At 44.1% G+C, this 13,946-nt stretch overlaps 1 protein-coding gene across 4 annotated transcripts in view; it reads left to right on the forward strand.

Moving 5' to 3' along the window:
• LOC139555069 (phosphoprotein associated with glycosphingolipid-enriched microdomains 1-like) overlaps positions 1-13,946 on the forward strand; it is a 78,862-nt gene that overhangs the window by 19,990 nt on the left and 44,926 nt on the right. For 2 of the 4 annotated variants that reach the window (XM_071368519.1, XM_071368518.1), the window contains exon 2: positions 5,582-5,702. The exons of the other annotated variants lie outside the window; for them this stretch is intronic. The gene's annotated coding sequence lies outside the window, so the exon portion shown is untranslated. The remainder of the gene's footprint in view (positions 1-5,581; positions 5,703-13,946) is intronic. 4 annotated transcript variants of the gene reach the window in all.

Raw genomic sequence — 13,946 nt, forward strand, 5'->3', positions numbered from 1 at the left:
GGAAGCCACTCCTCAGTAAAAGGCACATGACAGCCCACTTGGAGTTAGCCATAAGGCACCCAAAGACTCTCAGACCATGAGGAAACCTGGCACCATCCCTACAGTGAAGCATGGTGCTGGCAGCATCATGCTGTGGGGATGTTTTTCAGCGGCAGGGATTGGGAGACTAGTCAGGATCCTAGGAAAGATGAACGGAGCAAAGCACAGAGACATTTTTGATGAAAACCTCCTTTAAAGCGCTCAGGACCTCAGACTAGAGTGAAGGTTCACCTTCCAACAGGACAACAACCCTAAGCACACAGCCAAGACAACGCAGCAGGGGTTTCGGGACAAGTCTCTGAATGTCCTTGATTGGCCCAGCTAGAGCCTGGACTTGAACATGATCTAACATCTCTGGAGAGATCTAAAAATAGCTGTGCAGCAACGCACCCCATCCAACCTGACAGAGCTTGAGAGGCTCTGTAGAGAAGAATGGTTGAAACTCCCCAAATACAGGTGTGCCTAGCTTGTAGAGTTATACCCAAGAAGACTTGAGTCTGTAATTGCTGCCAAAGGTGCTTCAACAAAGTATTGAGTAAAGGGTCTGAATACTTATGTAAATGTGATATTTCATTTTTTTGTATATATATAAATGTGCAAGAATGTCTAAAAACATGTTTTTGCTTTGTCATTATGCGGTGTTGTGTGCAGATTGAAGGGGAAATACATTTTAATCCATTTTAGAATAAGGCTGTAACGTAAGAAAATGTGGAAAAAGTTAAGGGGTCTGAATACATTCCGAATGTACTGTATCACCCAGCCTTATTTAGACGATGAGATTATTATGGATAAGAGTATTTATATTTAGTATTTGTGTCAAGCGGCAGTCAAGCATCCATCATCATGTCACCAGAATAAGACCCTGGATATTTATTGTGAAGGAGCATCAAGCTCATCACCTTGCACTTTCACCACCCCGTGAAGTTCATCATTTATTTAATCTGTAGCCTAAGAAACTGCATGCTTTCCCGAGTCGTAGTGGGAGGACCACTCATCATATCATCACGTGAATCAAAATTGATTTCGATATGATGGTTATTATTTCAATATTTGTGCATAAAGGTGTTTCCACCGTAATTTCTCGCATAATTAATTTTACAGACACAAAACATCCCACCGTGTCAAATGAACAAATTATCTGTTGGCATTTATTCAATTACACAAACTTCCTGTTGCCATCACAGCTGTCATTATTTTTTTTATACGATATGACTTTACTCGCATAAAAACTGTATGGAAACATGGTTAGTGTTATACAAGAGTACTAGATACAATTCTCCATAGTTGAGTGTGAGCTAGGTTCTTCACAATTAGAAAAATACCCCCTAAAAATGATTCGTCCTTGGTCACAAAAGCCCTTTTAACGTTTAACCAACTATGTAAGAATATAGGAATGTATTTATCAAACACATACATCAACCATCAGAGAGGGGAGGGGGAGTTTGGAGTGGAAAGGAAATGTAGTGGAATGAAAGATGTCTGTGTGTGTCTTGTGATAATGCTGGCAATCTCTCAGGACTTGAGATGGAGGGAGAGCTGGAAGAAGAGAGATTAGAAAAGAGGAGAGGGGGATATTGAAAAAGAGCAGGCACGCAGCAAGGAGGGACTGTGCTGCAGTGAGCAGCAACAAAAAGGTTCTGAACTCAAGCAGGGCCAGAAAACCTCCTCAGAATACTGAACGACTGAAGAGGAAAGGAGAGGAAAGCTCAGGCCAAAACTAAAGAATGGTGTATTTTAGAACATTCTAGTTCATTTGAGTGCATTCTAGTGTGTTGTGCATTCTTTTCAAGTTCACTGGCCTTTAGAAGGGAGAAGGCTGGTAGTTTAATCATCTATAATGCAATGTATGACTAAACACTGGGAATAGGGAAGGATGTTCTGTTCTTTCGGAACAGGAGAGACAGATTATTGGAATGGAAAGGAGATGTGAAACAGAAAGACGAGGGAGGAGAATTAAGAAGAAAACAAGAGAGAGGAGAAAGTATGAGGGTTGAGGTTCATGATTAGGTATCAGACAGAAAGCATTTGTTTTGTTAATAGGGAATGGGAATGTTAGGGAGTGGGACTGTTATGGTATGGGAACACATGATCATTCAGGAAGAAAGGTTATGATGAAGATGGCAGGAAAGGATCCAATGGGAACTACTTGAACAGGAAGTGAGTAGAGGAAATCCAGTTGTAATCAAACTTGCTGCATGATGATTGGATAAGGACAGCAAGAGACCTTAGACCTCCACTGCTGTCTCTGCAACACGTGCTTGGGTATGTGAAACAACACTATCCAGTAATATTTCGGTCACACTGTGTGCGTGTGCGTTCGTCCGTCCATCATTCTGGGTATAGAAGGGACATATTCATCTGGCTTTCACTCATCAGGATTGTTGTGACACTCACACTGAGGATCAGTAAGATTCCAGGCACTTCAGTTGATGTCATGAGCAAAACCCTTTTTGGCAGCTCCCCTCTCTGTCCTCTTTTACACAGCTCCAGTTTTAATGTTTAATGTTACGAAAACACTGACAGCAGCTGATGAGGGCTGGATTAAAATAAAGCTGTAAACCATTTCAAGATACATTTGGTCATGTAGTGTGCTCCTCGAAAGTCTCATTCCAAAATCATGGCCATTAATATGGAGTTGGTCCAGTCTTTGTTGCAATAATAGCCTCCACTCTTCTGGTAAGGCTTTCCACTAGATGTTGGAACATTGCTGCGGGGACTTGCTTCGGGCACCGATGTTGGACGATTAGGCCTGGCTCGCAGTCTGCATTTCAATTCATACCAAAGGTGTTCGATGGGGTTGAGGTCAGGGCTCCGTGCAGGCCAGTCAAGTTCTTCCACACTGATCTCGACAAACCATTTTCTGTATGGTCCTTGATTTGTGCAAGGAGGCATTGTCATGCTGAAACAGGAAAGGGTCTTCCCCAAACTGTTGCCACAAAGTTGGAAGCACAGAATCATCTAGAATGTCATTGTATGCTGTAGCATTAAGATTTCCCTTCACTGAAATTAAGGGGCCTAACCCGAACCATGAAAAAGAGCCCCAGACCATTATTCCTCCACCAAACTTTACAGTTGACACTATGCATTCGGGCAGGTAGCTTTCTCCTGGCATCTGCCAAACTCAGTTTTGTCTGTCGGACTGTCAGACGGTGAAATGTGGTTCATCACTCCAGAGAACGCATTTCCACTGTCCAATGGCTGCAAGCTTTACACCACTCCAACCATCGCTTGGCATTGCGCATGGTGGTCTTAGGCTTGTGTGCGGCTGCTCGGCCATGGAAACCCATTTAATGATGTTCCCGACAAACAGTTATTGTGCTGACATTGCTTCCAGAGGCAGTGTGGAACTCTGTAGTGAGTGTTGCAACTGAAGAAGAACAATGTTTATGTGCTACGCGCTTCAGCACTCGGCGGTCCCGTTCTGTGAGCTTGTGTGTCCTACCACTTCGCGGCTGAGCTGTTGTTGCTCCCAGACCTTTCCACTTCACAATCAAATCAAATCAACTTTATTTATATAGCCCTTCTTACATCAGCTGATATCTCAAAGTGCTGTACAGAAACCCAGCCTAAAACCCCAAACAGCAAGCAATGCAGGTGTAGAAGCACGGTGGCTAGGAAAAACTCCCTAGAAAGGCCAAAACCTAGGAAGAAACCTAGAGAGGAACCAGGCTATGAGGGGTGGCCAGTCCTCTTCTGGCTGTGCCGGGTGGGGATTATAACAGAAGATGTTCAAATGTTCATAAATTACCAGCATGGTCAAATACGGCACAACCCAAGGGGGGGCGCCAACCCAAACCAAATAACACACTTACAGTTGACCAGGGAAGCTCTAGCAGGGCAGAAATTTGACAAACTGACTTGTTGGAAAGGTAGCATCCTATGACGGTGCCACGTTGAAAGTCACCATTCTACTGACAATTTTTGTCTCTGGAGTTTGCATGGCTGTGTGCTCGATACACCTGTCAGCAATGGCTGAAATGGACGAATCCACTAATTTAAAGGGGTGTCCACATACTTTTGTGTGTGTATATATAGTGTATTTTAGGATGTTTTCAACCACAACTGTGAAAAATAACTTTAACTCAAAAACTAAGCAGGTTTTATGTTATACTCTATAGACCTGTGCTGAGTGTTTTGGAATGTCTCACTCCTTTAGCCTACAGTATATGCTTGTCCTGATTCATATCCCCCTCAGACCACCACACGCCTCATCTGCTCTCTTCTCCCATCATGGTCAGTCTCTCAACCTGTTCCACACAGCCCCCACCCCATTGTTAGATTGTCCCATTTTGCTCTTATCCAGAGAGAGCGAGCTCCAGATGGGAGTCTGTTTGTGAATAGGCCCAGCAAATTGCAGTTCTTGTCTTGTAGAGTGATTGTGTGATGAATAGCTTGTACCTCATGGCCATCGATCCATCTCTCTTCTATAGGCATCTTATTGACTGACTATCTGGCTGTAACTCTCACCTTGAATAATCACATAGTATTGACAGGGCTATGTGTCTGTCTGGCTGTCTCTTTCTCTATTTTTCTCACTCTTTCTCTCTCTAGATCTGGGAAAAAATCCCCGTTGTCAGTCTCTTGGCGAGGACGGGAGGTTAAGGTCTGTTCAGTCTGTCAGTTCATCCTTCTTTTCTCTGTATCCATGGGTGATGGGGTTGCTAGGTGATGGATGGGTAGGTTGGCGTGGCGGCCTTGTGTGCCCGCAGGGCACTCAGTATCACGGTAGGGTACTCCATCTCGGAGAGAGGGAGAGCGAGAGAATGGGAAGTTACACAGCAACACTTTTCTTTCGCTGTCGTCCAATCGAATAGTTCATGCTCGATAGAAATCAGTCTAGCTACTTTTTCCTATTCCTGTTTGTCAGATTTAAAATGTGATATTTACAATATATTTAGATGTTGACTTCCTATCTGTACTGTGTGGAGTTCAGTTTAAATTTCTTTACGTAGTGTACTGTACGGAACATCAGAGACAGAGAGAGACGTCTGGGCCATGTCAACCCCTGGGATATCCTTGGCAGCTGTGGTGTTGGCGGAGTAAAGGATTATGGGAGATGAGCAGCAGTACCCATAGCTTTCCCAGTAGGCTTTCTGTGTGTGCGTGCGTTACTCGCTGCTGTGGCGTCTGCAACAGCTGGGGTCTGGTTAGTCACACAGCCACAGCAGTACACACACACACACACAGTTCAGACAGTCACACATACACACCTGCAATCCCTACATACTGTATCTGACAACTGTGTGACTTTAAAAAGCAACCATTATGATAGATAACATTGGCTCTGTTCTGTCTTTTTGAAAGGATCCTCTTTGACTTTTGGAAACGGCCAACCACACTTTTCAGTCTCCTATTGATTTCCATTAATGCCTCGTTCCTTTCTCCTCTGTGTGAACTAGGCATACTGTAACTCAGTGAGAGATGTTCGATGTCACTTACAGCATTTCTGTTGTCGTACCGTTTATTCTTTGAGTACCCAAAACAATTTACAAGGCTGCTGCGAATCCATCATCAGTGATTGTGTGTGTATTCTCCTCTGCAGGGCCACACTTCAAGGCTTTGTTTACTGTGGTCATAACTCCATCCAAGGCTCCTGTGTGCCTTGTCATCTGTACAGCCTATTACTGTGACACGAGCCTAGCCCGCCAGACTGATAACAAGAGGTAGGTGTGTGTGAGTGTGTGTGGAATTTAATACCAGTGTTCTGGGAGTATCACCAAGCCAGATCTTCGAGTGTTAAATCAATGCTGTCTATCCCTCCCTTGAACACGATGCTTAACTCCAGTTTAATGTCCCTAGAGAGACATAGCAGATATTCTTTTTAGCATTTTTTTTTTTACTTTTACCCTAATTTCATGGTATCCAATTGGTAGTTCCAGTCTTGTCTCATCGCTGCAATTCCCCTACGGACTCGGGAGAGGCGAAAGTCGAGAGCCATGCTTCCTCCGAAACCCGACCCTGCCAAGCCGCACTGCTTCTTGACACACTGCTGGCTTAACACGGAAGCCAGCCTCACCAATGTGTCGGAGGAAACACCGCCCAACTGACTAACGAAGTCCGCTTGCAGGCGCCCGGCCCGCCATAAGGAGTCGCTAGAGCAGAATGAGACAAGGAGAACCCGGCCGGCCAAACCCTTCCCTAACCCGGACGATGCTGGGCCAATTGTGCATCGCCTCATGGGTCTCCCGGTCATGGCCCGGCTGTGACACGAACCTGATGCTGTAGTGACGCATCAGCACTGCAACACAGTGCCTTAGAACGCTGTGCCACCTGGCAGGCCCCCATATTATTAAGGCTTGTTACATGCTAACCACACTGCTTGCATTACACGTGTGAGCGTTGCAAAATAAATGTACACATACATGTTATTCAATCATTTCATCCAAACTGCTCTCGTGCGTCAACGAGCGTCTGCATAGCCAGGCGCTAAAATAGAACATGGGCAATTTTTACGCTTGATGCAAGTTCCGCCTCTCTCATCTCCTCATTGGTTTTTAGGAGCATACACCCACGTGGGTGATTGAAAGCTGAACTGAGGTCCACACTCCAGTCCAGTTGGTGATGGTAATGCACCTTAAAGTTGGTTGCGAACCGCCATATAAAGTCCAAAGAAGAAGAAGAAGCCTGAAGGAGGAGAGATTACTAGAAACTAACTAGGTTTACCTTTTTATCTGTGGATTAATTGTCGAAGTAGAGGACCTTGTGCATTTCAGGTCAAATAACAACCCAATGTTTATATCCCAGGAGAAATTAGCTAGAAACAGCAAGCAAGCTAGCTAAATGGCCATGAATGTTTCATGCGTTTCGACAAGTCCCCAAATTAATATAGGTGGTTCAAAGTTCGTTTTGATATTTTAACCTGCGTGTCCTGATCGCGTCTGGTGTGGATGGACAAAATCAACATGCGCACGCAGCATGTTAGAGGTCAGCAGAATATAGATGGAGAATAGAGACAGAACCAGGAATTGAGATGTCTTGATTGAATCATCTTGCTGAACGATAGCCAGCAAGTTCATTCACTATTTATGAAAATATCAGTCTGTGATGGTTGCAAGTGAATGGCAACTAACTGTAATGTGTTTGCTTTGCCCGTTGCATGTTTTAATAGGGTCTTACATCAGTTATATTAAATTAACAAATATTGTGTATTAAAAACAACAGCATTGTAGAATCTGTTCAGAAGGGGTTCAAATAGGGGCCTACTTTCCAAATGGCACCCTATTTCATATATAGTGCACTACTTGCTCAAAAGTAGGGAATAGGGTGCCATTTGGGAAATGTCATGCGTTTCTAGCTGGCGGTGCTACTACAGTACAGTAGTTTCATTACCACAGTAGTTTCAGTGTTATTTTTATACTTCCCTTCTGTTTCATTTCCTGTGAAACAATATATAGTATGCCCATGGTGCTATAGGTGGAGGCTCTTTGGCTGAATCCCAGCCATCTTGAATAGCTTGCTGTATAGAACTAGACAGGTTGGTGCAGAATGGTGGGAGGCAGGACTGAGCTCCTCCATACAGTAGTGTTTTTTAAAAAGGAGTAGGAGACGAGGAGGGCGCATGGGGACTCGCTTTCATTCTCTCTCGCTCTCTCTCAAAGCAGTTTACATCAAACAGTGGTACTGTAGCAGGTTTTTATATCTACTGTGGCTGAGTCTCTACCTGTTGGGAGCTAGACAGGCTTCAAAGCATTCCCGGGCCATGACTTATTTTTATTGAAAGCAACATGGGGGGGGATGTATACGTAAAAACAAATGTAATGAAATTAAGTTGGACTTGTATGCCGGTGCTGTCGCTATAGTAACCTTCAATATTTATTTATCAGATTTTCTGTGTATATTATGACTTTTCCCCATATTAAAGCATAGTGATCGTGAAAATGATTCACTGGCAGATTCTACTGTAGGTCACTTTTCTGCAAAACCGTGACGTGCCGTTTCTAAAGGAATGTGTCTCATTTCTCTGTGTGGAAAAACGTCAAAGTCTGGAGAGCGAGAAAGACACTAAAAAGTCTGCCTCCCTGAGCTGAGAGTAACGTTGTGTGTGTGAAGGAAGCTGCTAGTCCTAGCTGGCTGGGATCCCACCTAGAATGGCCTCATAATCTCCGACCACAAACAATGGGAACCCAAAAAAAACGCCCTTTCAAAGCTCTGACGCGGCGCCGACAACTTGAAACGCCTATAAGCTTTTTGTAACGTTGGTGCCCGGAGAAGGATATAGTTACAGAGACTAAAACAAATAGTGAACAACGTGTGGTGGTAGAGAAGTCTCTCAGCAAAAACAATGACAGTGACAGGGACATTTGAAGTACGTACACACAAAGGACAGGGTGGCTTACATGACAAGTCCACAAAACAAAGGAAATTAACTCTCCCGTGTCTAGACAAAGACTCAGGCCTTATAATTAACTAGAAAAATCCCTAGTGAATTCCTTAATCAAGGGGAAAGTATTTAAAGGATACTGTTGGACATGAACACACACACACACACACACACACACACACACAGTTACGTAATCTTACGTCTGCACCAGACAGGCTGGTAAGAGTGACCCATTTGGGGCACCAAGGGGACTAGCGTGTAGCTAGCTATCATAATCCTTCACTGACTTACAAATGGATTTATCTCTTGAGACAGTGGGCAAATGGGGCATGAGAGTGTCATCACAAGAGTGTCATCACAATAGTGTCATGTGTCCACAGAAAGTGTTAAACCCAGCGGCAGGCTGACATTACCTCTTTATGATAGGAGGAGAGTGGCTGTCATTCATCATGGAGACAGAAAGAGAGAGAAGGGGGGAGAGAGAAAAATAAAGGACAGAAAGAAATACAGATAGACAGATGGATAGAGTTGGAGCGAGAGAAAGAGAGACCCATGCCTGAGCACCTGGCTTATATTATGTTAGATTACACCAGCGTAATGGTGAACTGCAGCCTGTGAACTGCAGCATTACAGAGGTAATAAGACAGATAATATGGATCATCATATCTGACTTTCCCCATTAAATCTATCCCGGGGCTGAACTTAATGAACTCATCTGTCTCAGTGGTAGCTAATATCTTTACCTTACCACTGTTGCATAACATGGACTGCTGCTGCGTCCATTCCTTTCCCTTTGACTTGAGCATGTGAAAGTGTATAGACACACACATACACACACACACACACACACACACACACACACAGCTGTTATAACTGAGAATAGCAGGGTCGTAGTGGATCTCTTTGTCAGTGCTTCGCTACATTCCTCCCACCTCCCCAGGGCTTTGGGATAGTGGGGTAGATGTGGGGTCATCCCCCCAGTGAACAGCACCCCTCCCTGGGGCCTCTTTGTCCAGATGAGCCGCTCCCCAAACTACTGGCCCTGACATCTGACAAGCTACATCCCATACCATACCTCTGGGACTGGGGTTGCCTCTCACTCACTCTCACACATACTTATGAGGACTTTTTGGGGACCAAACAATTGATTCCCATTCAAAATCCTATATCCCTAACCTTAACCATTAACAACTAACCCTAATTCTAAACCTAACCGCTAAACCTAAAATAGCCTTTTTACAAGTGAGGACCGTCAAAATGACCTCACTTCTCTGAATTGTTATTGGTTTACAATTCTTGTGAGGACTTCTGGTACTCAGAAGTATAGTAAAACACACACACACACACACACACACACACTGTCCTCTAGAGCTACTCCCGGGAGGACTGTTTACTGTGTGGTTATTTTTAGTCTCTTCAGGAATACTGTCGGAGCACAGTAGAGCTTCCTTTCGCCTAGCCAGGGCCCCTCTGCCTCCCGCCCATGGTCTGGCCCACGCCTCAGTCCACAGCCCCTTTCCTGGACTCAGACCCCCTGTCCTCCTTTGGCCCACTGTCTTCCCTGCTCTACAGCCCCCCTGTTCGGTTTATTTAAAGACCCTCCTCCTGGCTCGTCCTTAGATTATTTAACCTTGGAGGAATTCCTCTGAAATACCTGTGTGCGTGCATACGTGCGAGCGCAGAGAGCCTGTTGTGTTGACAGGAAGAGACTAGTGTTGGAATGCATCTATTATCCTGTTTACCTGTATGAGTTGAGCTCCTCTCATCCTCTCATCCTGTCTGAGTTGAGCTCCTCTCATCCTGTCTGAGTTGAGCCCCTCTCATCCTGTCTGAGTTGAGCCCCTCTCATCCTGTCTGAGTTGAGCCCCTCTCATCCTGTCTGAGTTGAGCCCCTCTCATCCTGTCTGAGTTGAGCCCCTCTCATCCTGTCTGAGTTGAGCCCCTCTCATCCTGTCTGAGTTGAGCCCCTCTCATCCTGTCTGAGTTGAGCCCCTCTCATCCTGTCTGAGTTGAGCCCCTCTCATCCTGTCTGAGTTGAGCCCCTCTCATCCTGTCTGAGTTGAGCCCCTCTCATCCTGTCTGAGTTGAGCCCCTCTCATCCTGTCTGAGTTGAGCCCCTCTCATCCTGTCTGAGTTGAGCCCCTCTCATCCTGTCTGAGTTGAGCCCCTCTCATCCTGTCTGAGTTGAGCCCCTCTCATCCTGTCTGAGTTGAGCCCCTCTCATCCTGTCTGAGTTGAGCCCCTCTCATCCTGTCTGAGTTGAGCCCCTCTCATCCTGTCTGAGTTGAGCCCCTCTCATCCTGTCTGAGTTGAGCCCCTCTCATCCTGTCTGAGTTGAGCCCCTCTCATCCTGTCTGAGTTGAGCCCCTCTCATCCTGTCTGAGTTGAGCCCCTCTCATCCTGTCTGAGTTGAGCCCCTCTCATCCTGTCTGAGTTGAGCCCCTCTCCTCAAGAAATTCTAATGAGGAATATGCAGCACAGCAGTTGGGCTCTCTGTGTATAGAACTTAATCAATACTGTGCTGTCACTGGGGTCGGAGAGGGGGGTGTGATTGGAGGTGTGTGTGCGCGCGTTTGTGTGTATAAGCGTGCATGAGTCAGAGTGTGTTTGCGTGTTTGTGTTTTCTTGTTAGTCCCTCCAAGGATTCATTCATAGACAGATAAGCACTCTAGACGTTTCTTGGAAATCTTAACATTTTACATAATTCTCCAAATATTATACAAATCTAGGGATGATTACACATGTTTTCTGGAGGGCAAGCAGCTTACAAAGACATGCAATCTCCTCTACAGCCCTGTGGTACTCTTAGTTCCTCATCAAGGGATAAATGTTTTGCTCCATGTTTTGGCTCTCAAGTAAGGGAGTTAGTAACAGCCCCTGAAACAGCTAAGAGCTTATGGCAAATACAGTATCATATATCAAATTACTTTGTTCATTTGTTTATAATGCCACAATAAAATTCGCAGCTACTGCTGCTTCTGTAATCTGTTTTTAATGATGTGTTGAATTCATTATTTAAATTCATGCATCCACAAGAGGCCTAGCTGAAAATGAGAGTAGAGCCACCTGCAGCTGCTGTTCAGTGAAGCACAACGTTTTTTAAAACCGCTTATGGATCCGACCCTTTTTTTAAATTTTCGCCTAAAATGACATGTACCCAAATCTAACTGCCTGTAGCTCAGGACCTGAAGCAAGGATATGCATATTCTTGGTACCATTTGAAAGGAAAGACTGAAGTTTGTGGAAATATTAAATTAATGTAGGAGAATATAACATATTAGATCTAGTAAAACATGTTATTTAAAAAAAAATTGCAAGAGAAATTACAATGTATTATTCCAGCCCAGGCGCAATTTAGATTCTGGCCACTAGATGGGAGCAGTGTATGTGCAAAGTTTTAGACTGATCCAATGAACCATTGTATATCTGTTCATAATGTTTTATCCCAAATGTGCCTAATTGGTTTATTAAGCTTTCCCATAATTTGAATGACAAAACAAACCTTTTGTTCTTATTTTACTCAGATACGTTTCTAAATCATATGTAATGTCCATGAATCAGGGTTACCATTAGAGAAATGTGGCGTTAGACATTTGACATGCAGCATTTTAATTTACCGGACATTTGAGAAATTTACCAGACCCATAGGCATTGGGTGCGTAACCTGATTAGGGCGTCCACCCATGGTGTTCAGAATGACAGAAATCACATTTAGATTATTGTAGTTCATATTAACAGAACATGCAAGTCGAGGATGCACCAATGTACCGGTCCTTCTGACCAAATTCTGATGTGCACTTTCATTAGCCTATGTCAATCTGCTATCCCCCATTGTAGAAAAGTTTACCTATTCTATTGGTCAACTTGTCGAGAAAGAAATGGCCTATTCCAAACAGATACTGGGACGATAGATTCCAAATTCACACAACCAGTAGGCAGGGCTGGACTTTAATGCTTGCCCGCTTGCCTGTGGGAAAAAATGCTGGACAAGGAAAATCTAATCTAGACAAGTAAAAATAACATATCTAACAATTAATCCTATCAAAGTGTCCTAAGGATGCGATGTGTTGTGCACTGTCAACTCCCAATCTCTGCACGGAGACACTTGTCTATCTATCAGTGCACATCAAGTAGCCTACAGAGATTTGGCGAAATGAATTGAGCTGCGAGTTGGAGTGGTTCGTCTGATGTCTCTCTTTCGTCACGTGTCCCGTGTGTGTGCCTGCGGTTTTACCTCCGTTTTCAAATGTATATAGCCTACTCTCTTGCCGGTGTTCTCTCTAGGAGATGGAGAGCGGTAGATAGCTGTCTAATACATTTTTTTTCAACAAGCAGGGAAAGCTGGCCAGGCACCAGGAAGCGCCCCATCGTCCACCACCACTACCAAACCTTGAACCACCTGCTAAAAAGGCAGCATATGAGGAAAAAGGGTAGGAAAATTAATTCCGACCTGTGAGTTTCCATGGGTTCAATATGTCGACACAGAGGGAGATGTCATGTACTGCTCAACGTGTCAGGATTTCCCCGGTATTGCAGATACGTAAGTTCATAAAAATAGAACCTGTTAGAGCGATTGTTGATTTTAAAACCGACCAACAGGTTCACAGGCTGGCTATATACACCCAAGTTAGCTAGCTAACGTTAGCATAAAAAGCAGGCTAACATTACTTGCCAGTCAATTAGCCACCAACTGGTTAACGTAAACTCACGTAAACTCGTACATCGCCTTGATCCGTACAATTGCCCTTATTTTAGCGCCCCAAAAACGTAATACTTCCAGATCAACTGTAATGTCAATACCATTGTAAAGCACAATTTCTCCCCTTTCCAACATAATCAATTACATGACCTAAACGCTGCCCATTTCTGCCTAATTCAAGCAGGCAATGAGCCCCGTCGGGTCTTTTTAAAAATGGCGGGTGGGGAAGCGAAACTAATGCGTTATAGTGAGGAGGAGAGATGTGTGGGATTTTTTATTTTTTTTCACTCGATTTGTCCAACTTATCACCTTATCGCCTCTAAAATGTAAATAAAACACTATAAAGAGTTTATATAATGTGTCATTACATACCTATTTGAAGGTTTGTGTCGAATTTGAATCGGGTTTTTAGGGTGGTGCTAAAGTGATCTTAGAAATAAACAGCGGCTTTGAGAATGATGATCGCATGCAATGATGATGCAAAAAATTACTAGGTATCCCCCCTTACCCTGTCACTGTCCATTTCTTGTTTTTAAACGATGAGAGAAGTGCTACACCTGGTGGAGAGAGATTGTAAGACAGAAATAGTTGCTTTATGCGTGCTGTATGTTACGACATGACACGTCAAGATGTAACGGAGGGTCCGTTTTTTTCAACTTTTTTCCAATACAATAGAGCCATTACCATGTCGATCAACGCTTGAATAGAAACCTAGTTCACACCCCCGATTTTGAAGTCAACACAGTCGCTACAGTCCCATTAGTTTTCTTTGTAGCCTCGTTTGAATGTTGCAGTTGCGCACATTTGTACGGAATGGGGTGAGTTTACGTTACATTTATCAGCTAATGCTAGCTATGCAGGGATAGTTTGGTATTTTGGCATTGAAGC

Source organism: Salvelinus alpinus, chromosome 26, assembly GCF_045679555.1.
Source record: "Salvelinus alpinus chromosome 26, SLU_Salpinus.1, whole genome shotgun sequence".
NCBI lineage: Eukaryota > Metazoa > Chordata > Actinopteri > Salmoniformes > Salmonidae > Salvelinus > Salvelinus alpinus.